The sequence below is a fragment of the Jaculus jaculus genome, chromosome 11, assembly GCF_020740685.1.
Source record: "Jaculus jaculus isolate mJacJac1 chromosome 11, mJacJac1.mat.Y.cur, whole genome shotgun sequence".
Taxonomy (NCBI): domain Eukaryota; kingdom Metazoa; phylum Chordata; class Mammalia; order Rodentia; family Dipodidae; genus Jaculus; species Jaculus jaculus.
In genome coordinates, this window is record NC_059112.1 from 1788072 (window position 1) to 1812952 (window position 24881).

Sequence of the window (24881 nt, forward strand, 5' to 3'; positions counted from 1 at the left end):
AGTCATCTAATGTTTGGAAATAATTCCGTTTTAATTTTTTTTTGAAGTAGGGTCTCACTCTAGTCCAGGCTGACCTGGAATTCACTATGTAGTCTCAGGGTGGCCTCGAACTCATGGCGATCCTCCTACCTCTGCTTAGTGCTGGGATTAAAGGCCAGAAGATTTTTTTATTTAATTTTCATTTTTGCATGTGGGTGGGTGGGTGGTGTGGATATATGCATGTTTATGTGTGCATGTGTGTGAGCACATGGATGTGCAAATGTAGGTGTAGACCACAGGACAAGTTCATGTGTTATTATTCTTCAGGGATCCATTGTCTCTTTTGAGACAGGGTCTCTAATTGTCCTGGAGCTCACCAATTAGGCTACATGGCTGGCCAGTGAACCCCAGGGCATCCTAGCTCTGGGATGACAGGCATGTGCTACCATGCCCAGCATTTCCATATGGGTGATGGGGAGTGAACTTGGGGGGGGGGTGGAGGGATGTGGGGGGAGGAGGTTCTTGTGCTTCCAAGGCAAGCCTTTTCCCAGACAGAGTTATTTTTCGAGACTGAAACCCAGTTCTTGAAATTCCAGCCAGATGTTTGTACAATCATCTCATTTTTGCCAAAGTTCCCCCTCTTATGTTATAAAATGTAAAGCTAGTGTCCCCCTTTACCCCCTCTCCCTGCCTCCATCACTCAGTTTCATCCATTAAGTGTTTAACAAATGGCCTTTATGTCTACATGCTCAGGTAGACACTGGACTCCTGGTCTTACTTCCTCTGTAACACATTGCTTGATTGTCTTTCCATGCCCTTATCATTCCTCAGCCAGCCTTGCCCCTTGTCCTTTCCATAGTAGTGAATGGGACTCCCATTCACAAAGTTGCTTAGCTAATAACTGACTTGTCATCCTTCAAGCATCTCTGTCCCTCACACCCCACACAGTCATGGAGTCACGCAGACACTCCTTTGAAACCATAAACCCAATCCAGACCCTCTCCTCCCCCATCCTCTCACAGCCTAAGCCATCAGTCACTAGCTAGGTGATGATGGCATGTGTCTCTTAAATGGCCTCTGGCTTCCAGGTTCCTCCCTAGAGAACACTTCTCACCCAGCCAAAAAAGTATTTAAATGACAAAGCAGATAATCTTTTTTAACTGATCAAAATACTTTAAAATTGTTCTCTTGTACTTAGAAAAACCTCCAGAGTTGTAATCTCAGAGTCACCTTAGGCCCTCTCCACTCAAAATCACTTCTTCAGAGAAGCCTTCTCAGACAATTCCAATTAAAATCATTCCTACTGAAGCCTTTTGTCCATTTTTGAAGATTTAAAAAATTATCATGGTAAAAACATACTCAACATTGTTATCTTAACAATTTTTTTAAGAATCAGCACTTCCTTCTCTTAAAATATTTTATTTATTTATTCATGAAAGAGAAGGAAAGAGAAAGAGAGAGAATAGGCCTGCCAGGGCCTCTAGCCACTGCAAACAAACTCTGATATATGTGCCACTATGTGCATCTGGCTTATGTGGGTTCTGGGGAATTGAACCAGGGTCCATAGGCTTCACAGGCAAGCACCTTAAGTGCTGAGCCATCTCTCCAGCCCAATTTTAACAATTTTTACATGTACTGTTTGGAGGCATTTGTTGTGTATTCAAATCATTTCCCAGTTGTCACCCTTCATCTCTAAAACTTTTGAATCTTCTCAAAGTCTGCATGACACTATTCCTCACTCCCCACTCTGTGCAGCTCCCAAGAACCAGCATTCTGTATTCTCTATGAATCTGATGCTGTAAGTACCTACCTTACTTTGTCCTTATTTTACTTAGCATAATGTCTTAAAATTTTCTCCATAACAGCTCATGTCAGAATTTCTCAGATGCTATGACCTGTTCATACAATGTTGTGTTTATTACTCATCATGGATGGCCTAGGGGTGCTTCTTGAGAATACTGTTGTTAAGTGTGTGCTGTATAAGTGGTCCTCTGGATGCACAAGCAGAGGAGACATTTCTGGGTCATAATGCAATTCTAGGTTCAAGTTTTTGAGAAACTGATATACTTCTCATTCATTTTTGTTCATAATAGTACCTCTTTTGTATATTTTTAAATTGTGTTTATTTATTTTAGAGAGAGAGAGAAAGAGGAAAAGGAGGGAGGGAGGGGGAGAGAAATAGAGAGAGAATGGGCATGCCAGTGCCTCACCTCTAGCCACTGAAAACAAACTCAAAACACATGGGCCACCATGTGCATCTGGCTGGCTTACCTGGGTAGTGAGGAATCAAACCTGAGTCCTTATAGGCTTCTCAGGCAAGCACATCAACCATTATCTGTCTAGCCCTGTATCTCTTTTTTAAATTACATATTGCTGCTGTTTTCCCCAAGCCAAGGACTATGTCTAGGTTACAGTAAATGTGAAATTAGCAACCTGGAAAGAAGGAAGGAAAATAAGAAGGAAGATAGGAAAGAAGGAAGGAGGGAGGGAAGGAAGGAAGGGGGAAGAAATGTTTAACAACTTTCTTTGTGCATACTTGGACATGTCTTTCATTTATACTGTCACTTAGAGGTGGCCCTATCCACACACCTTCCTCAAGGAGTGCAGCCAGTTTGGTGTTATTTGAGGGCAATGTCCTTGCTTCACTGTCTCTCTACCATTTCATCTGCCTATGATAGTGCCTTATTAGGTTTTGATTATTGAATCTTACATACCTAGAAGAGACTTTCTTGGAGGAGGCACACAGATAAAGGCTGATCACAATAAAGATTCAGAAGGAGCAGAACATAAGCCAAATGCCAGCATGGAAGGAGGGAGAAAAGACCAAAAAGGAGACAGTTGGATACAACATGCTTCCTTGTGCTGTGAGAGACTCAGGAGCTGATGGAGTAATGTGCTACAGTCCTATCTTGAACTTAACATTTGGGTTCCTGTCAACATAACTGATTTTACTTTGATGCAAAAGAGTTGGTCAGGGCCTGGGGTGTGACTTAATGGTGGAGCACTTGTCTAGCATGTGTGAAGCCCTGGGCTGAAAACAAATCTTGAAAATAGTTGGCCGAGTATGTGAACTAAAAAACTGTGACCAAGGCAGATCTCTCAACCTAGATCACACAGTATTCCATGCTGCTATGGCATCTCACAGCTGCTGTGAGCTGCCAGAAGTTCACTATATCCTTCAAATATAAACAAAACCACAGACAACTAGATCTTCCTATATTACCTTGTAAGCTAGTTTATTTGCATACTGGTAGTTTCTGTGGCTAATTCTAAAGTTTTGGGGGATAAAGAATCTGACAATGCTTAACTACTATGCATAATATCATAGATGGGCAGATGGAGGTGTATAGAGCCTCAGTCTGGTAGCTAAGTCAAAACTTTCTGGAAGTCCATGATCAGTGAGGCTTCACCACAAAAGCACAAATTCATCTATCTACCCACCCATCCATGTGTCCATCCATCCATCCACTTAACCACCCACTCATACATCCATCGATCCATCCATTCACCCACCACTCACCTATCCATCTACATATTCATCCATCCATCCATCCATCCATCTGTCCATCAACCCACCCATCCCTCCCAGCATTTGTTGAGTAGCTTCTATGTGCATGGCTTTGCCTTCATAGAGTTCACTATCATGTAGGACAGAAAAGATATCCAACTTCCTGCATTATGATGCAATAAATGCTTTATGAAAGAGAAACTAAGCTTCAATGGTATCCTAAGGAATGATTAATACATTCTGAAAAGGGATTATAGAAGGTAAATATATACAATTGTCATTCAGAAAAGTCACAGAAAAAAATGACACTTGAGTTGGTTCTAAAAGAATAAGAATGTACTTGATGCTACTTACAATATACATTGTTCATGGTGACACTTATACTGTCATTTCCAGTGTAGCTAAAAGCTATACTATTGATATCATTAGAGAGCTAAAACCAGCATGCTCTAAGCACTGGTTTTCTTGCTGGACACTTCCATTTCTTTGTATAATTCCTACTAATACAGTGTTAGACTCTCATCCTGTCTGAGTTCACAGACAACTAGGGGTGGCCATCCATTTCCTATGGCAACCTACTAGGTACTTAAAGTCCTTTACTTTCCAGTTCAGACCCTTTCTACTCATAACAAAGCAGCAATGCATGAAACTGTGACAATTCTGGTTGTCATGACTTGAATAAGACGTTACAAACATCTGCTTTGCTTTCTTTGCTGGTGCCTACCCCATTGCGCTGCCTGCCTGCCTGAGGGCAGAGTTTCCAGCATGAAGATAGCCTGGGCTACAATATCGTAATTATCCCATAGAATTCTGCCTGTGTTAGCTTGTGGGTGGCTATAATTAAGTCCTGTATGGGTGTTTAAACAACATAAATTCACAGCTCTAGAGGGTGGAACGTCCAGCCTCAGGGTGCCAGTCATTTCAGTTTCTGGTGAATATTCTCTTTCTGGCTCGAAGATTGAGTTCTTACCAGATTTTCCTTCAGGTGTTATTGAGGTGGGGGAACACATCAAGATGGGGATAGATAGACAGATAGACTATGTCTCTTCTTGATTATTTTTTTTGCAACAAAGTCTCACTCTGTAGCCCAAGGTGGGATCTTAAACTTGTGGTCTATCTATGTTCCTGTCTTAGGCTCCTGATGATTAAGGACAATAATCTCTCATTACAAGGGTCCCACTTTCATGACCACATCTAGCCTAATTATCTCCCAAAAGCTCATCTTTGAGTATCATCATATTTTGGGGCTAAAGCTTTAACACTCAGGATCTCTAAGATATCTCTACTTTCTCATGCGTCTGCCCTGTGTCTCTACAGGAATAACAAGCTGAGTGAGTCTACAATGAATAAGAACTGACACTTTCTCAGGACTTGAAGGCAAATGAGAGGGCTAGAAAGGGCTGAAGTGCTAAGTGAATATAGCTTCTCTTTTGCAGATGCGGAAACAGCTGTAGAGAGGGGAGGTGATATGACTGACCTTACATTTCTGGGAGGAAGAACTGGGTAGGTTCGCCCTAGAAAGAACTGTGTAAAAGACTGAGAATCACAATCCCACCCTCTGCCCCTCACAGACATGCTAGCTCATCAAGGCTAGTAGATCTGATTCTATCCTCTGCCTTTACCAAGTAAGCTCACAGGAGCCCATGTGACGATAGCAGCTGAAGCAGTCAAAGAAGATGTAGTCCTCTCTCCCCATACACCTCCCTTTCAAACTAGAGCCATTTGGCCTAGGCGCAGGAGTGGGAGGCTAATTGCCTTAGTATTTCCTGGAGAAAATGGACACTAATTAAATGAAGAACCTGAGCCCAGCCTTCTCTCACTTAGTGGTGTCTGGGCAGAGACAGGGCCGTATGCATGAAATAGACTGACTCTAGGAAGAAACTCTTAGTCTTGGCCCAGATGTGAGATCTAATGACATTGGGAGAGCTTAATTTGTAGTCCCTCCTTGCTACTGTTTGTAGATGGCAGTCCCTCCTGACGCTGGTCAGACTCAAGCATCTACAATCAAGAAGACCTGAGTGATTGTTGCTCCAAGGCAAAGCAGATTCTTCATTGGGCAGAAAATTATGCATCTCTCCAAGTACTGACCCCTATGGGAAAGGCCAATATCACTATATAATTTTTTTTTTTATTTGAAAGAACTAGTATCTGATGGATTTCAGGTTTCCCATCTTATGAGGAAGAGGTGGGTTTGGAGCTGACAATTGGGAAATGCAGGTGGCATTCTCCCAGTACAGGAGAGGTTACCAGGCACTGTGGGCTGGAGAATCTGTTTTGAGCCTCCTGACCCTCCCATGCCTTAAGACTATGAGTCAGGAAGTGGCCTGAACTCTGTCCCCCCTGGATTCCTCGAGCAGCAATCTGGCCGGGTGCCAGAGTTTCAGGCCACTTGCTCACTTGTTTCTTGTCCTTCCCTGCCCTGGGCTTGTCAAGTACCTGAAAACACATGTGACAAAGGTCTGGCAAATTCGGTGAAACTTGATCAAAATGCAGTCAGGTCTCTCCTTGTTGCTGCCAAGTCTGGCTGGATTGCTATCTGAGGCGCCCTGGCAGGGGCTCTGGTGTGGAAGGGCTGTGTGCAGAGTCACTCCTGACAGTCACTCCACACAGCGCTGCCAGTTTCTGAGAAGCCCAACGATGGTGCGCATGCATGGGTGTGACACACACGCATAATGAGGGAAGGAGCAGGGTCCACGTGGAGTACTGTGTGTACTCCATCTCATTTAATCTTCTCCTAAATACACAAGGTAGGTGTCCTTTTACCTCAGTGTGACAAATGATCAGACCCGAACTCAGAAAAGTAACCCTAAGGTCACACAGTGAACGCATGGCATGGCTGAGGAGGAACCCCAGCTGTCTTGCTCAAGGTCCTACCTTTTCACCACTGGGTAGCAAGCAGTGTGCTGGGAAATTCAAGGGTGTTTTGAATTCCGGAGCCCGTATTTCCAAGGCAATCACTCCTCAATTTTTCTCTGTTTCTCCAAGAAATTGGCTAGTGTGGACGGTTCATTAGATAATCTTGTAAGTGTCACTTTGCCCGATGAGCCCATCACTCTCCCTTAATCCTACCATACAGGCTACAGCATGTCTTTAGGATGAATCCCGAGCTCCTTGGCATGCCACACAACCCCTTCTGCGGTCTCTCCATGGGCTCTGTGACCTTGTTAGTATGAATCACTGTGAGGTCCTGAAATGAGCTAGGACCGCCTGCCTCCCTGCCTTGGCCCCTGTCCTTCTTCCTCCCCTGACTTCGTCCCTGATTCCTGTCTTTCTGCCCCAGTTCGGAGAAACAGACTCTGACCTCCTCTATGAAACAGACTCCAAACCCACAGAGCCTTTCCCCTCTGCATGGCCAGGGCTCTTGATAAGGGAGCAATCTGTAACAGGTTCTGCCAGTCATTGTTTTCTATGCTGTTTCCTGGCCTTAGGGGAGATAGATAAAGGGTATAGAGAGGGTGGCAGATCAGGGGATGGACGCTCCATCTATACAGCAATGGGGAGGTTGCCAACTGTGCTAGGATGAGACCTTCCAATGCAGCTGTTTTGGGGTCTCCATGCTCCTGTAAATAACCCCTTGCCCATGCTGTGTCAGAAAGCCCGATAAACTCATTGGTTCCCCAATGTAAACTTTGGGAAATCAGTCTTTAATTTGTCAGGGTTGTCCTGCCTGAGGGTCCTCATGCTTGTCAGCTTCTCCTCAGGAAAGAGCTCATGCAACAGGTCTCTAAACAGACTTGCTATTTTTGTTGGTTTGTTTTTGAAGACTTAGGAATTTTATTTTATTTTTTTGATACAGTGTTTTATTGTAGCCCAGGCTGGCCTCAAACTCCCTATGTATCTGAGGATAAGTTTGAACCACACCTGCCTACACCTCTCAAGTGCTGGGTTTACAAACATGTGCCAGTACATCTGGCTATCATGTGGGGCTGGGATTGAACCCAAGGCTTCATGAATGCTTCTCAGGCACTCTACCAACTGAGCTACAGTTCTAGCCTGGGATACCTTCTCCTTATGCATGATGTAGACCAGAGTGAGCAGCTGCTGAACGGCTGCTCATCTTATGTCTTGGCCTGAACACAGGCTAGTCTTCATATCTCCACATCAACCAGTCTGCATCAGCAGGGGAGGGAAGTATGGATTTTTTTTTTTTTTTCAGAGTCAGAGCTGGGTCTTTGTGTGTTGGGCTGGGTAAAGGTCATACCCACCAAAGTTCCCCTTTGGTTCTAGGCTGCTCCAGAATTCTCATCTAGCATCTGTAAACCCATTGCTAATTCAAGTGTGGTTCTACCATGTGGCATTTGGAGCTGTCATATGTCTCAACAGAATGTGTGTGCCCTTAAGCCATTAAACCTTATTTAAGAAGACACATGCTTGAAGTAAAAAACAAAACAAAACAAAACAAAACAAAACAAAACAAAGCATATTTATCCTGAGTGTGTTGTTTATGTAAATGAGAATGAGATACAATTCAGTCCAAAAGAGAGGAAAGAGCTTTTTGTCTTGCAGCCACCAAATTAGGCCTGGCAAATCTGACATATTATATACTCTAAGTGACTCAACTTCTCCATCCAGGAAGCCAGTGCTGATGACATCACTGACTCCCTAGGGGTGTTGTGAATGTTAATGAGAAAATAACATTTGTCAAGAATTTGTACTTCTTGTAAACTATCCTATTTTGTTTCTCTTTCTTGGGAATAACATCCGGCTTTTTCAGTTAAGGCCTCACCAAAACTCACTGCCAGTAGGTTAGGGTGGTCTGGGGTTCTTTGGTTCCAGGAGTCTCCACTGAGCAAGGATTCTGTCAGATGCTGAACTTCTGAGGACACCACACTGGAGTGTCTCGGGGTAGGACAGTGGAGGGAAGGAACCATATTGAAGAACGTACAGTCACTTCTCTTCCATCACCTTGTAGTTGAAGGTGGCTATGGGCATGGGCAATGGGTGGTGGCAAGGGGAAAAGAAGCTGTGAGGCCGCTTCCAGTCGCTAGTGATCTGGCCTGCCTTTATGGGTGACATAGGGTAGGTGAAAGCTAGAAAACACTCACTGAATGGCATCTGTATCGGTTTCTTTTCTTGCTGCTGTGACCTGACCAAAAGTAACGTAGGGGAAGAGATGTTTGTCTTGGCGTTGGCCTGATGGAATCCGCTCCACTATGGCTGGGAAGGCTTGGTGGCGGGTGGCTCTGTGGTGGCTGGCACCTGTGGGGTTGCTTGCTTACACCTCAGCTGACCAAGATGCAAAGACATGAATGCTAGCTAGTGCTCTGCACTCTCTCCTGTTCCTTCCTCTATTTTGTCTGGACTCTGCGCTTCAGTGTGCCACAATGAGGTCTGGTTTTCAACCCTCAGTGAATACTCCATAGAAATAGCCAAAGGGGAATCTCACTGTCTTACATATTTATTAATCCAATCAAGATAACAATAAAAATTAGTCATAACAGCACCCTCTATCATTTTACATCTTAAGTGTCATATATGTGTCTCAGCAGTTTGCTTTTTAAAAATTCCATTGGTGGCTGGAGAGTTGGCTTAGCAGTTAAGTGCTTGCCTGTGAAGCCTAAGGACCCCAGTTCGAGGCTTGATTCCCCAGGACTCACTTTAGCCAGATGCACAAGGGGTTGCACACAGCTGGAATTTGTTTGCAGTGGCTGGAAACCCTGGCGCACCCATTCTTTCTCTCTCTTGGCCTCTTTCTTTCTCTGTCACTCTCAAATAAATAATAAAAATAAACAAAAAAATTCCATTGGATTTTGGCTTGTTTACGTCTGATTTGGCAACTTTGTTTGGAGTTCCTGCTATGACACCCAGGTGTCTGAATGATATGGGGAAGCCATCTTAGGAGAGACAGACATCACATTATATTCAGGTAGCCTGGCTGCTCTAGCTCAGCTCCCTTTTCCTTCGTGTAGCTAGATCCATAATGTCTCCTATGCACCAAGACTTGCTGTGCAAAACCCTCTGTTGTTAGGACAGCCATGATTCTTCCTCTCCCAGCTCTGCTTCACACATGGCCTGTTTGGACAAATATGCTATCAGGACCTGGGGTAAACAAGCAGGGAAAATCATTTTGCAAAGAAAAATGGTCAAGTGAAATTCAAGGGAAGTAATTCATTAATGATAATGTTTGTCACTTCTGTTCTATTCCTACCTCTCAGACTGTCTCCTAAAGTCCAGGTTCCAAAATAGCATCAGGCTGTAGTTCTTAATATCCAACAAACATTGTCCTTTACAGACATCTAAATGAGAATGTGGCTTGTCACTGGCTTGTGTATTCTGGATGAAAGTTTCAAGGCAGAATGTGTAGCTCTGGGGTCTCTGACTGCGTCGATCTCAAGACCAGAGCTCCTCGCATGAGCTGATTCTTCTCTTGGAGACCTGTTGCCTGATTATTACCTTTCTTTCCCATTACGGTCCCTCAGTGCTGTACTTTGTTGATGAGAGGGTCATATTCCAAAGTAGGATTGGAAAAGGATAGAGACTATAAACATATCAACCTGCATAGCAAGAGCCAAGTCATTCTCAAAGAATTTAAGAGAAGGTTTTGTTTTTATTATTTTCTCGTGGAATGCTTCCCCATCCTGCTAGGCTGTCACACATAGGCAGAGCATCTGAGGGAAGCAGGACCCATGTGCTCGTTGTGTCCCTCAATAAGTAAGTGCACTGGCGAAACGGAAACCAATCCCTTCATAGGACCATGCATGTGCCTGGAGCTGGTACTAACTTGTGGCCAGCACAGAGCTGATGTGGGATGGATCTTATTTCCAGTTCAGGTTTGAATACATCTCCTAAAGTCCTGTGTCAGAAAGTCACTCTCTGATACATGTCGAACTTCAATACTATTGTCTCAGGACTGAATGAGAGTGATGGTAGAGGTGAGTTCCTGAAGACGGGGTTTAGCCCCATTCATGTCAGGCTTTCTTATGCATTACTGATTGTAGGTGCAGGTAGGTGCATGCACACACAAACTCTCTTTCCCTGCCACCTTCCACCATAGGATGATGCTAGCACCTTGATTATGGACTTTGCAGCCTGCTGAACCATAGGGAACAAACTTCTGTTATTTATAAATTACTCACTGTACAGGATTCTGTCATCACAGCTCAGAGCAGACTAAGGTAAGGTGTTGCTAAGGTAGCCTGTTTGCACTGTAGGAGTGAATCCCCTCTGAAAAATGCAGCACACAGAAGCAAATCAGCCAGAATCAATGGGCAGAATCATCCTTTATGTACGAGATGTTGTGGGTAATAGATTTTAATCAAGAGACAGGGGGAATTCGTTGAAAAAACTCCATGACAAACTCTCATTTAACCCAGTTAATTACCTCTTAATTTGTTGCCTGTAGAAGAAACATTCAGATTGTTAATTTCCCTAAAATCCTGGGCTCTATGTTAATGTAAAAATTGCTTCTTCTTATGTGCAGAGTTCAAATCTTAGCTTAAAATAACTGCGGTAACTCCTTCAGAACACATGACCACACGGCATGTCTTCTGTGCTCTGTGTGAACTGGGCTCCAGTTCCCCTCCACACCTCTCCAAGCTGGCAACATGGCCACCTCTGCTAAAAAACTGTCAGTTTCACCAACTGGGAGGTGTCATGGGCACTGTTGTTAGGGTACAGCATATTCCAACAAAGATCCTTGGACTCTATTAAAAATGCTACCCAGCAGTAGTTGCTGGCAGCAGCTATTCCAACACATCCGTCTGGAAAGATAGATTTTGGCAAAGTGAGCTAACTTGGATGAATTTTGGAATCTGTATAAAAACTGGCTCTGTTCATAGCTCAACTCAGAGAATAATTTTGCTTTTGTTATACTTAGAATAAATTCCCAAGTATTATTGCTTAGAAAAAAAAAATACTCAAAACGAAGCTCTGCCCATTTTAAACCATATGTAGTCCCATGTTCCCTCTGGTATTGTTGGAATTATAGAGTAACACCCCAAGTACATGTGTAATTTGAGGCAGTTAGCTCTAGTGTGACATTATTTGAAAAGTGATTCCAGATCAAAATACCCAGCCTGTGTTTTCTCTCAAATCCAGGGTTCTATTTCCAAATACATGTGGGGGATTATACTCAAACAGCTCTTCTGGGCTTCCCTTATTTCTGTTACAACCCTTACTCTTATGCAAGTTCCTATCTAAAGTCAAATAGCTTGTGATAGGCAAAGATGGGCTTTGGATCCAGGCATTCCTGATGATTCCATTATCTCTTTTAGTATTTTTATGAAGATAGCCCTATTCCATAGACATGGAGCTACTGAGAAAACTGTTTTGTACTGGAGTGAAATATTATCCTATATACATATTCATTCATTTCCTCTCTCCCTCCCTCCCTTCCTCCTGCTTTCCTTCCAGCCCTCACCCTCTCTCTTAAGCAATCCATCAGAAAGGAAGAACTTAAGTTTCATATATAGTCACCCCAAAGGAAATAAATGGGTCGTCCTCTAGTCCGTAAGACAGGTGCCCACAGAGCATTTTTCAAGGATTATTTGCCAGCCAGACTATTCACACGCCTTCCCTGCAGCTCATAGGCCATTTTGGCATGGCAGGCAAACATGTCCCCTGAAAGCACTTACAATCCGATGTCAGGTCTCTGCAGGTTGAAGCACTGCACTTTGCTTGGTGCAGCGCTGAGGCTGTAATTGCCGTCACAAACCTTCATCCAGAAAAACCTACCTCTTACTAAGTCCTTATCAAATCATGATGTATAGAAAAGCTATTCTTTGCAAGATCAGAAATAGCATTTCTGTTTGCTGGTAACGGAATCAAGAGCACTTCAGTTTTGGCTCCTATCTCTGGACCCCATTCTCTGCTTCCCAAGAGCCACGAGGCAAAAGACGAACAAACTTTCTGAGCCATGCAGCGAAAAGGACTCTGTTGTTAATTTGGTTTATATTTCACCTCCAAAGCAATAATCAGTTTAGGTAAAGTTGACTGGGCAGGGGTATGAATGGAAGGATTTCTAGAAGGCAAGTGGTAAGATCTCTAGAAATGAACAAGTCTGATCCTCTAGCCTCATCCTCAGATACACCTGTGTCCTTGCTGTCAAACCAGCCACACAAAGGACTTTAAAAAAGACATATTTGTGTGTGGTGCATGTGCATGTTCGTGTGTGTGTGTGTGTGTGTGTGTGTGTGTACACGTGCACACACTTGTGCTTGTGTGCAGGCACCTATGCTGTAGCACAGGTGTGGAGGTCACAGGACAACTTCTTTGTGGCAGGATCTTTGGCCACTATAGGCTGCAAACCGCCAGACTAGCTTGCTGGCAAGCTTGTTCCATCCTTCAATGCCACTTTGCATCTAGCTTTACATGGGTGCTGAAGAATTAAGCTGAGCCATCTCCCCAGCGCAAAAAGAGCACTTCTTGGATGATACGGTTCAGCAAAGTCAGCAGGTGAGTGAGTGGCTCCCCACCAACCTCTAAACAGATTTTCTAAATGCTCCCCAACTCCGTCAATGGTTCTAGCCAGGTTGAAGGTGTTCAGAGACAGTTGGATTTCCTTCTTCTGTTGTATATTCTGCCAAGCCCTATATCCACTTGTATTTCAACTTAGAAATCCACCAAGGCTTTTGAGGTCCAGGGTAACTTGCTCAATGGTGGGTAGGTATAAAACAACGATTAGTCACAATCTTGCCAGAGCTTAATGTTCGTTGGAGTGGTCATTCTCCAGGCATGAATTCAGAATACAGTGTGACTGGAGGTGGCACAGGGCACTGACTAGGCACAACAGAGGTTCCTAAGGCAGATGCAGGTCAAGAGGTTTAAGCAGATTTTCTAGAAGAAGTGACCTCTCAGACTAGACATAGGAGAAGACTAGAAGTTAGTTCAGGAAAAGGGGGAGGGGGGAACAGAAGAAGAATAGTATTTCAAATCAAAGCCCCAGAAAGGAGAAAACATGAAGCAGTATGTCTGGAACCTAGAATGCAAAACAGAGATGGGCAAGAGGCAAGGCTGGACAGGGGTCCAGATCATGGAGGGCTTGTGGGACACACGGGCTCTGGATGGAAGATATTTAGGTGAGAGAAGTGACTGAGAAATGGAAATATCTGGGGATGGGGACAGCAGTTGGAGGCTGCTGCAGGGAGAAGACTGCCCTGGGATATCACAGAGACATGGAGAACATCGGACATGGATGCATGAGTAGTCATACATGAATAATTATGGACCTCCTCAGTAAAGATAGGGTACCCGGGTTGTTATACATGCTAGAGCATGAGTAATTACGGACACCCTCAGTAAAGATAGGGTACCCGGGTCGTTATACCTGTCAGAGCATGAGTAATTACAAACACCCTCAGTAAAGATAGGGTACCCGGGTCGTTATACATGCCAGAGCATGAGTAATTATGGACATCCTCAGTAAAGATAAGCATGAGTAATTACGGACACCCTCAGTAAAGATAGGGTACCTGGGTCGTTTTACATGCCAGAACATGAGTAATTATGGACATCCTCAGTAAAGATAAGCATGAGTAATTACGGACACCCTCAGTAAAGATAGGGTACCCGGGTCGTTTTACATGCCAGAGCATGAGTAATTATGGACACCCTCAGTAAAGATAGGGTACCTGGGTCGTTATACATGTCAGAGCATGAGTAATTATGGACACTGTCAGTAAAGATAGGGTACCTGGGTCGTTATACATGCCAGAGCAGGAGTAATTGCAGACACCCTCAGTAAAGATAGGGTACCCGGGTCTTTATACATGTCAGAGCATGATTAATTACAGACATACTCAGTAAAGATAGGGTACATAATTTCTCAGCACTTAGGCACTTCAAAGACATGAGAAGCACATGCTCATTGTTCTCATTGCCTATGTTTGGAATTTTAATGCCATGTTTTCATACTCTCATCCCATCTTAGCCTGGACATCTCCACTGCCCTTCCCACCTCATTCTTCTTCTACTTAATTCTTCTCTGCACACTACATCTTGGTTAGTCTTCAAGGCATAGTTCCTAAAGCTACTCTATTTTTCTAGATTTATAAGTCTTCCAATTAAGTTCAAAATCTTTTATCTAATATTCAAATCCCTTCCTTGGTCATATCTACTCTCATCTTCTCACCATAGTGTTTCAATTATGCCTTATGCCTTTTTGGTTTCCAAGCATTTAGATTCTCAGATGTTTCATGGGAAATCTGTGTTGATTTAGGATGAACTTTAAAAAAAATTATATTTATTTATGAGAGAAAGAGAGAAGGTAAGAAGCAGAGAGGGGGTGCAGATAGAGAGAGAATGGGCACACCAGGGCCTCTAGCCACTGCAAATGAACTCCAGATGTGTGTGCCACCATGTGCATATGTTTGATATGGGTCCCTAGTTATTGAACCTAGGTCCTTTAGCTTTATAGACAAGAGCCTTAACTGCTAAGCCTTTTCTCCAGCCTGGCTTAGGATGACTTTTATTCAAAAGCTGCTTTGATTTGTACTGGACTCCCCAAATATCTATAATGAACAGGTCTATCAGGCCCCCTTCCAAATTTCCCCATGCTCCTTCATAACCCCACTCTGTAGCCCCGCCCTGTCATCAGGAAACTGCTGAACTGCCAGCAGTAGTATGTCCTATGAGATCATCTTCCCTGTGGTGCAGTATTCTCAGTATTTCTGGCTTGTTAGTTTATGGTAGTAACAATCTATACATCATCTCCATTGTGTTTATTGATTTATTTACTTTATGGACTAAAAGGCTTAAGTATATAGTGTCCAACTGTCACAAATGTGCTGAAATAAGACATTCAGTCATGTAACAGAATAATTACTGCAAGAAAATTGCCTTGCGGGGGGGTCATATGGTGACAACTAGTATCCTTTACTGGAAAGATAGTGTCTACTTAAAAGGATTAGGTGTTATTTTAGTGTAAGTGGCTTAATTTTGGATTTCAGGATGCAATGGCATTTCTTAAAATGAATAGTAATTATATTTGAGACTTTTACAGGAATTTGCCTCATCAGAGCCTTCAGGAAGAAATTACCTTGAGGGCCCAGTAAATGGCTCAGTACTTAAAGGTGTTTGCTTTGCAAGCCTGCCAACCCTAGTTCAATCCCCAGATGCAGAAGGGCACCCCCACCTGTAATCCCAGAACACCTGTTAGCAAAGAGAAGTGGAGCCAGGAGACTCTGACGTTCATGGGCCAGCTAGACCGGCCTTCCCAGTGGCACAACAATGGGACAGCTAAAGCAGAATGGTTGTGAGTTGGAGGCCATTCTGAGCTACTTAGCAAGACCCTACCAAAAGACAAAACAGAGCAAACAAAAAAGGCAATTCTTGGAGCACTCCATTTCCTTTGCTAAGAATCAGTTTTGAGTTGGAATCATTTTCTTTTGGCCTAAAAGCTTCTCATTGGCTGAGAATGCCCTGTGCATGTGTGCAGAAGTTACAGGAGAACACTGGGCATCCCCCTCCACAGCTCATATACTTCTTTCCTTTAGACAGAGTCTCTTCATTGGTTTTGGAGCCTTGGCAGTTTCTCCACTCTCTGCTCCCCTCAGGACTGGGGCTGCAGATGTGTGTGGCCATGCCCAGCAATTTCCATGGGTTCTTGCAATAAAACTCAGAGACCTCAGGTGGTCTCAGCCCCTCGGTGATGCTCACGCTTGTGCAGGAAGTGTTTTTAACCACCGAGCCCTCTCTCTATCATATCTAGCTTAATCCTTAAGGAACTCAACCAACCCAAGCATTTATCATCAGGGAAACTAAGGCAAAGGGAGATGCCCGAAGTGACAGCAGAGATGTGAAGTACAGCAGTCTGACTCCAGAGCCCTGCTTACTAACCATGGCATTTGCTGCCCTGGAGCAGCCACGTAGGAGTGGGATTCCAGAAATCATGCCCAGTGTTTCCTGAGCAAGATCTTCTGGCTTTGGTGGGCACTTTTCTGAACTTCAGGTTCACAGATATTATGAGGGAGACAAGTTGCCTTTTCTTTCATTAAGTTTGTGCCCTCTTGCTAACAGCTTTTAAATACTCACGACCCAAAGTCACCTGCAGCTGCCCTGCCTCCTTCATCCCACGTCACAAGGACTGTTCTTGTCCATTGCCATTGACCTTCATGTCTAGATTCCCACATTCACATCTCCAGCAACCTCCTGTGTGGCCTAACACACACACACACACACACACACACACACACACACACACACACCACACAGCACATCTTGCACCTGCTTCTATACCATTTGTGATATCCAGATACTTGTTTGTGAAAATGCAGAGAGTAATACACAGGGCTTGGAGGAAGATGCTTGAGACTGTTATTTAACTGATGAGCCTGGTTAAATTATGAGAAAACATTTTATCATGTTATTGTAATAGCTATAATTAATGCTTTTAGTATAATTAGGTAGTTAGAACACTAGATAGAAGAAAATTAAATCTGTGTTTTCTCTCATCCTGAAAAGGAAACTTCTCAAAACAACTGAGAAAGGTAAAAGCTAGTGAAGCCCTTTTCTTTTTTAACCAGGAATGTTTTTGGCAGATGTTGCTGCCATCTAAGCACACATAAATCTTAAAGTGGGTTACTATGCATCATAGGCCCTGTGCCCTGTAAAAATCCAACATCTCAGAATTATTATTATTCAAGAAGAGACCAAAAGATGGATCATGTTCCTGGGTCTAGTGCTTGTGAATCTTGGGCAGCATTAGAGTGGCACTGCCAGGCAATACTCTTTCTGGGTCTGCTGTGAAATCCTTGCTCAGGTTCACCACATCTCACTGTGGTGGTTTGAATGTAAAATGTCTCTCCATAGCCTCATGTGTTTGTGATTAAGCTTTGTACTTACTCTCCAGCTTGTAGAGCATGTGGGAGGTTTGAGCCTTGCAGCAGGAGTTGTGTCACTCGGGGTGGGCCTTGGGACTTTATAGTCTAGCCCTTTTGCCAGTGCTATTGAACTCAGTCTTGGTGCTTCCTCCCAGCTGATATGACAAGATGCCATATCTTAGTGGTCTTCTCTGCTCTGCCATGCTTCCCCTGCCACGATGAAACTCCCCTGTAAGCCACATTGGAAGCCAAAATAAGCCCTTTCCTCCTGTGAGCTACTACTGGCCAGGTGTTTTGCCACTATTCCAAGACACAGAAGGTTTAGTTCTAATTTTGTTTATACAAAAAAAGTCACATTGTCCCATGCAGCATCAATTAGCCCACTATCCAGAGGATCTGCTGTCTGACACTGTAAATACATTTGTTGGTCTCATGCTTCTTATTATACTTTTTGCTAATACTGTAACAGGAAAGAAAAATCAGCTTGCCCCGCCTTACCTCCCCACTGACAGCCATAACTGAAGGGTTCGGTTTGACCATCAAGCTATGGTTCTCTCCTGTACCCATGTAAAGAACTTAAAACAGTATATATCATATTAATAAAAAATTTAAATGAGCTATTTTTATTGTGTTAATTTCTAATCCTAAGGAGTCTCTGTTGTGGGTACTCCAAGTAATGTTTCCATGTTATGAAGAACTTTCTGGCACAGGTAAAACATATAGTGTCTATTTAATTCAACTCCTGAAAGTAAGTTCCATTTCCTGGAAATGTGATATATATATATTTTTAATGTCAGTATTCCCAACACAAGGTCAAGAATAGGTTTCAGGTATGAGTACAGACATTGAATGTCAGCCTTTTGGGATCATTTGATCACTACCATCCATCTTCATTCATTCATTTATTCCAATGTGCTGTGCAAATATTACCATGTGCAATGCATGCCAAGGCATGGAAAATACCTTGGTTGTGTTTAGTAAAGTTCAGTTATGGTATTAATACCAGGAACTTGTCAACTCAGACCATCATTTTGAACTCAAGTGCTGTTGTGGAGAACAAGAGGACACACAGCTCCCTGGACTGATGCCAGGTGCTGCAGTGTGGTCTCTGCTGACAAGGATCACACTCAGTGCTTATCGCTGAGAAGTCCACAGAGCCTCTGAGCAGAAGAGGAACAAACATAGCAATGAAGACAGCAGTGACGCCATGACATGGAGAATAAGACGAGAGATCTGTCTTGGGAGATTGCTCCCTAGAAGGTAAAGGAAGCGAGGGATGTGGGAAGGCAGAGGGAACTAATAATGAGTGCCCAGACATGCACTCTAGTGAAGAGCAAAAAAAATCAAACTCCTAAGAAAGAGAAAATGTGGTGGAATAAAACAGTAAATGGCGAGAAGAGACCCGTAGGATGTGGGCACTCAGACGGAAGTAGACCTGTGGAGAGGGCTGATAGAGACCAGCTCCAGCTTTCAGGATGGGAGGAAATACCAGTGAGTGCTATCTCCACAGTACCAGCTGCCCGTGCTATCACTGCATCAATGACGTTCTGTGCCTGTGGCCTCAAGAGATCAAGAGATGCAGGAGTGGTGCAGTCTGTTAGGTTCTTGAGTCAAGAAAGGGCATTTCAAAAAATAGTTGTAAGGTTTCAAAACAATTCTTCCATAAAACAGATCTGCATTTGGTTTCCTAAAGCCTATTAACTAGGTCATATTCCATGACCAGAGTCATAACAATCTACTACAGAGTGAGATCTTCAATGGATCTCATAGTGCGTGCACATGGAGTAGAAATGTTCTAGATTGACATGAAAAGACCTGTTCTGGTCCTGAACTGGACTCAGTTCCTCTAATGTTTTCTCTGACTAAGCATATGATTCTGAGATGTGATTTGTTTACACATGACATTGCCTGGTCCCTGCAATATTTTTATTTTATGGTAGCAGTGGTGAGGTAAGGCAGAAAGAAGCTGATTTTTTCCTGTCATGGCTTTAACAGGAAAGTAGGATAAGAGGAATGAGACTAACAAGTGTATTTTACAGGGTCAGACAGCAGATCCTCTGAATAGTGAGATAATGGACACACAGGGCCATGATGATTTTATGTATAAAAAAATTAGAACTAAACTGCCTGTGTCTTGGAATAGCAGCAATGTAATTCTGTAATATCTTTGGGAGAAATTGCCTTAGAATATTTTTCTTTTAAAGTTAGACTAAACTTCTCAAAATTGTTCTTAAAGGAGCCTTTTTCTGGAAGCTTCCTTGCAAACTCTGGGGCAAGCTCACAGCCTCACAGGGCTTCAAACACTCCGCTCAGGAGTCAGAAGCTCCTTTGTTTGAAAAAGTGCTCAGTAATTAAAGTTGGCTGGGCTGGGGAGATGGCTCAGCAGTTAAAAGCATTTGGTTGCAAAGTCTGTTGGCCTGAGTTTTGATCTTTTTCTTTTATGTTAATGATTTTTTATTCCCCAGTACCCAAGTAAAACCAGACACACAAAGTGGTGCATGTATCTGGAGATTGTTTGTAGTGGTAGGAGACCCTGATATGCCTATTCTTTCTCTCAAATAAATATTTATTTGAGAAAGAGAGGGAGGGAGAAAGAGGCAGAGAGAGAGAATGGTTGTGCCAGGGCCTCCAGCTGCTGCAAATGAACTCAAGACACATGTACCACCTTGTACTTCTGGCTTATGTGGGTCCTTGGGTGTTGAACCTGGGTCCTTCAGCTTTGCAGGCAAGTGCCTTAACCGCTAAGCCATCTCTCCAGCTCCAAATAAAAATATTTTTCAAGGAAGTAAAGTTAGCCAGTGAAGGTATGTATGGGCTTGGCTGAATTCTTTCATGGTCTATAGTAACTATGCATTGCAAATTAAATCATGCAAGGCTTACTAAAGAGCAGTGACAACTGAGCCCTTGTGAGTTTTGATTATTATTATTTTTATTTGTTTGCTGGGCTTGGTGGCACATACCTTTATGAGAAAGAGAACAAGAGAGAGAGAGAGTGAGTGAGAGAGAGAGAGAGAGAGAGAGAGAGAGAGAGAGAGAGAGAGAAAAGAGAAAATTGGCGTGTCAGGGCCTCCAGCCACTAAAATGGAACTCCAGACATGTGTGCCAACTTGTGTGCATGTGTGACCTTGCACACTTGCATCACTTGTGTGTCTGGCTTATGTATGACCTAGAGAGTAAAACATGGGTCCTTAGGCTTTGCAGACAAGTGTCTTAACCAATAAACCATCTCTCCAGCCCTTGATTATTTTTGATTATATGATGATACAGAAATTGCTTAACTACCAAGATATGATGGGATTAAAGGAAACTCAATAAAAGTCTTTTACCGACATTTCTGGAATGTAAATCCCTGTAGAACTCCATGGAAATATGGAGGCCTGGGGAGGAATATTCCTTCCCTTGTAGTCACCATCACGTCCTTTATTCAACCCCTCCACAACTCACAAGGTCAAGAAAATTGAGACCACTAGAGTGATTTTGGATGGGTCTTCAGATAGCATGGTTTTGATTTACTTTCCAGGACAAAAGTTCTGATCTGACATGACTGGAAAATGGAAAACCCTCATTCCCTACATTGTCTGGCTGTCTAATTAGAAAGAATTTGATACTAAAGCTATGCTAAAGACGCATTTTTAAAAATGATCCATCAGGGTGTAATGTATCAAACAAAGACTATAGTTTTCAGAACTGGATGCCATATTCTTACTTTAACTTATGTATGTATACACACACACACATATATTTTCAAGCAGAGATGGAAAGAAAGACAGGAGGCATGTAAGAATGGGTATGCTAGGGCCTCTCATCACTGCAAACAAACTCCATATGTGAAACCATTTTGTGCCTGTGAGTACTAGGGAGTTACCTGGGCTGTCAGATTTTGCAAGCAAGTACTTTTAACCAGTAAGCCATCTCTCCAGCCCTGGATGTCATATTCTACTGTTTCTATCATTGCTAAGGTTGCTCTGACCTTTGAGGTATGGGGACATGAAAATTGCTTCTTGGTGGACACACGATTACGTCTAGAGCTTCAGGGCAGGACAGCTGGGCAGCCTCAGTGACACTGGGGAGTGGTTTAGCAGTAAGCCCGGGCTGTCATGGCCATGTAGTGCAGACTGGGTGGCCCAGACAGCACAGATGCATTTTTTCGCATTTCAGCAGGTTGACTTGGAGGCCAAGACTAGGGTGCCATATGGTCAGGTTCTGGTGAGAGTCCTGGCTGGCAGATGGCTGATTGATGGCTATGTCCATACACAGTGGACACAGCTTCATTTCTCTATTGTCTTTTCTTAGAAGAGTATTATCCCACTATGCTTATTGCACTCTTATCACCTCATTTAACTCTAGTCACCACTCAAAACCTCCATCTCTGACACCATCACATTAAAGGATCCCATAATATGTTCATTCAATAGCACTGCCCTGAAAGCTATCCCTTATGATAGCCAAATTTTGAAAGGCCGCAGTTTGTGTCTTCATTCACACTTCTCTATGAGGGTTGAGACCACCTTTACATTCCATACAATGGAGAAGAACGCAAAACTTCTGACAGGCTAGCATTGAGAATGTACACCTTATATATTCCTCATGCCTCCTGAATTCAAATGAGCAGAATTACATTGCCATAAATATGGAAGTATCAAAATCTACACAAGTTTTTTCCCTTGGATGCTATTTAACAATTCCCAGTGGCCCATCATCCTCCTGTGTTTTTGCTACATCCCTAGGGAGCTGCTGATCAGTGATGGCTAATTGTATGTGGAAATTTGATTGGGGCCCTGTGGTGCCCAGGTTAACCTTGTTTCTAGGTGTTTCCAGAAGAAATTAGCATTTGAATAGGTGAAATTGGTGGACAATCCTCTTTAGAGCGGGTGGGTACCATCCACTTCACTGAGATCTTGAACAGAAGGAAGGGCAGCCCAAGGAGAAATTTTTCCAGCTTTTTTCCTCATTGTCTGATTTTGGGACATCTCAGCTCACTTTCTTCAGCCCTTATACTGAATTATACCATTAGCTTCCTGGATTCTCAGCCCTTCAGGTATATATTGAATTATATTGTTTCTACCAGCGCACAGTTGGTAGCTTTGGGATTGCCCAGCTTCCATAACCATTTGAACCAGTTCTTTACCATTCTCTTTCTGCCTTTTTATCGCTCTACCTCTACACACACACACACACACACACACACACACACACACACACACACACACACAAATGCATGTGCATGCACACATGTGCATATGATTAATTTGCTTCTCTAGCCCTGAAAAACATAAGATCCTCATGGTCTGAAACCTGAGGGTGGTGACCTGGGTTCCCCTAGCCAACAACCTCAAGAATTTGTGTCAGGGGCTGGAGAGATGGCTTAGCAGTTAAGCGCTTGCCTGTGAAGCCTAAGGACCCCAGTTCGAGGCTCGGTTCCCCAGGTCCCACGTTAGCCAGATGCACAAGGGGGCACACGCATCTGGAGTTCGTTTGCAGTGACTGGAAGCCCTGGCGCGCCCATTCTCTCTCTCCCTCTATCTGCCTCTTTCTCTCTCTGTCACTCTCAAATAAATAAATAAAAAAAATCTTAAAAAAAAAAAAAAGAATTTGTGTCAGGAAGGAGATAGCCAGAGTTGCTACATAGTGTGGACAGTAAATGTTTCCTACCTTTGATATATGTGTATTGAACTTCAAGGCCATTTCACAGTCTGTGCTACTGCAAGAGGGTCTGGGGAGGGTATGAGGTGGTCCAGACTCCCAGGACAGGACTTTGTGTTCAGCAGCTTTCCAGAACACAGATGCAGCTGAGGAGCCAGACCTCAGCAGAAGACAGAATGCCCTCAGCTCTAACCCTGCCTGTGTGTGTGTGTGTGTGTGTGTGTGTGTGTGTGTGTGTGTATGAACATGAGCACACATGAGTGCTTGTGTACATGCAGGAGAAGGATATCTTCACTTGTTTTCAAGATGCTGAAATCTTTATGGAAGAAATAAAATAATTTTATATGTTGAGGTGGTTATTCTTTTTAACACTTTGAAAATCTATTCATATTTATGGGTGGAGGAGATATGACTGTCTTACACAACATTCTCCTATGTCACCAAGATGGAGGATTTCATTAACTTTTTTCTTTTTTTTTTAATGTTTTGATGTCAAGTTCATGTTCCATGTGAATGTGTATCTGTGAACACAGCCATATTTTACAATTTTTTTTGCTGAAAAACAAAAATATATCAAATAACATCTCTGAAAGCAGTGTGGGAATGGAAAAGTCAATGTAAAATGGTATGGAATTGAAGAAGGAACCTTCTTGCATTGTTTGGCCTAATCTTCAGATGAATAGTATATGGTTTGATAGCCTCATTGTTTACACACAAGGGAAAGAGATCCTGAGAACCATAGTCCATGTGACCCTTAGGGGCAGAGCCCATCATTTCAACTACCATCCTACTGAGGCAGAGACTGCCTCTCTACAGTGAGCCAGCTTTCCCAGGCCTCAAGCCTCCTGTTCCCAAACTGCCAGTTTTCATTTTGCCTCCCTGTCTGGGTGTGGGGGAGGCACAACCTAGGTTGCACCATGAAAGACTTAACATTTCAAATAAAAGACATCCAGAGAGTTTAAGTCCCTGGCTAGATGGAGCCCACACTACATCCTTAGCGTCTTTGCCAACCCGAGAAAGCTTGGCGAAGCACCACTGTGTGCCAACAGGAGCTTTTTCAGAGGGTGGTAAATGATGTCTCTCAAATGTCACCTGGAGTCTAAGAAGGGCTTTCTAGAAAAACATCAGACCTTGCATAGTCTGACTAAAGAATTACTTTGAAAGATAGTCATCTTCAGCATTTGGGTTCATTCTTCATGTGTGAATAATTTAAAAGACAAAGATTTTGTTAACTTTTAACTTAGATTTGTGTTTCTTTCTGAAGTGACCTACAGACATGCAAAAACAATTCAATGCTGATGAGGGTTCTGAAATCCAGTGAATTAATGAATACTGTTCAAGGGGAAAGGTTGCCACAGATAGTTATTTTTTCTTCTATATAGAAAAAGTATTTAAACACATTCCAAGTTTAAGGAAAAATCAGAACACACGAAGGCATGTTGAAAGCAGTCTGGTGAAAAGTCAGTCTGACAACAGGGAAGACAGGGTCTCTAAATTGGAGATGTGTCGTAGACCTCTAAAGCAGGTAATCTATCTGCTAGGCACTCGTTAGCTTCCCTACAGTTGGAGTGGATGGTTTCCTAGATTGAACCCTATAGGAATGTGTGAGGAGAATGATTTTCTTGTCCCTGTTCTGGCCTTTCCTTCGACTGCACAGTCAGAGCCCTAAGGTCTCTTCACAACCCTTGCACCTATGTTTAGGAGGCAGGACTTTGCCATGCCTGGAACTCACTGGTGGCTGACATGGGAACTTCAGAAACAGGGACAGGGTCCCAGAAGAACAGCTCCCTCTGCAGTGTCTCTATGACCACAGTGGCATCCAGACATATGTAAAGCTTAGAAAAGAACACTCTGGCTCGTCTCCTATGGCTGTGGCCCCAGAAGCCCTAGATGCTATTACTTTCTGTCCACAGATGCTCGTTTCTAAGTCTCCTATGGGATGGTGTGGCCTCTTGGTTTGGAGGGCAGCTTCCTTTAACTCAGAGGCTTACATT

At 43.3% G+C, this 24881-nt stretch overlaps 1 protein-coding gene across 1 annotated transcript in view; it reads right to left on the reverse strand.

Moving 5' to 3' along the window:
- The window catches only part of Parm1 (prostate androgen-regulated mucin-like protein 1), a 94577-nt gene that overhangs the window by 34368 nt on the left and 35328 nt on the right, over positions 1 to 24881 (reverse strand). The window lies entirely within an intron of this gene.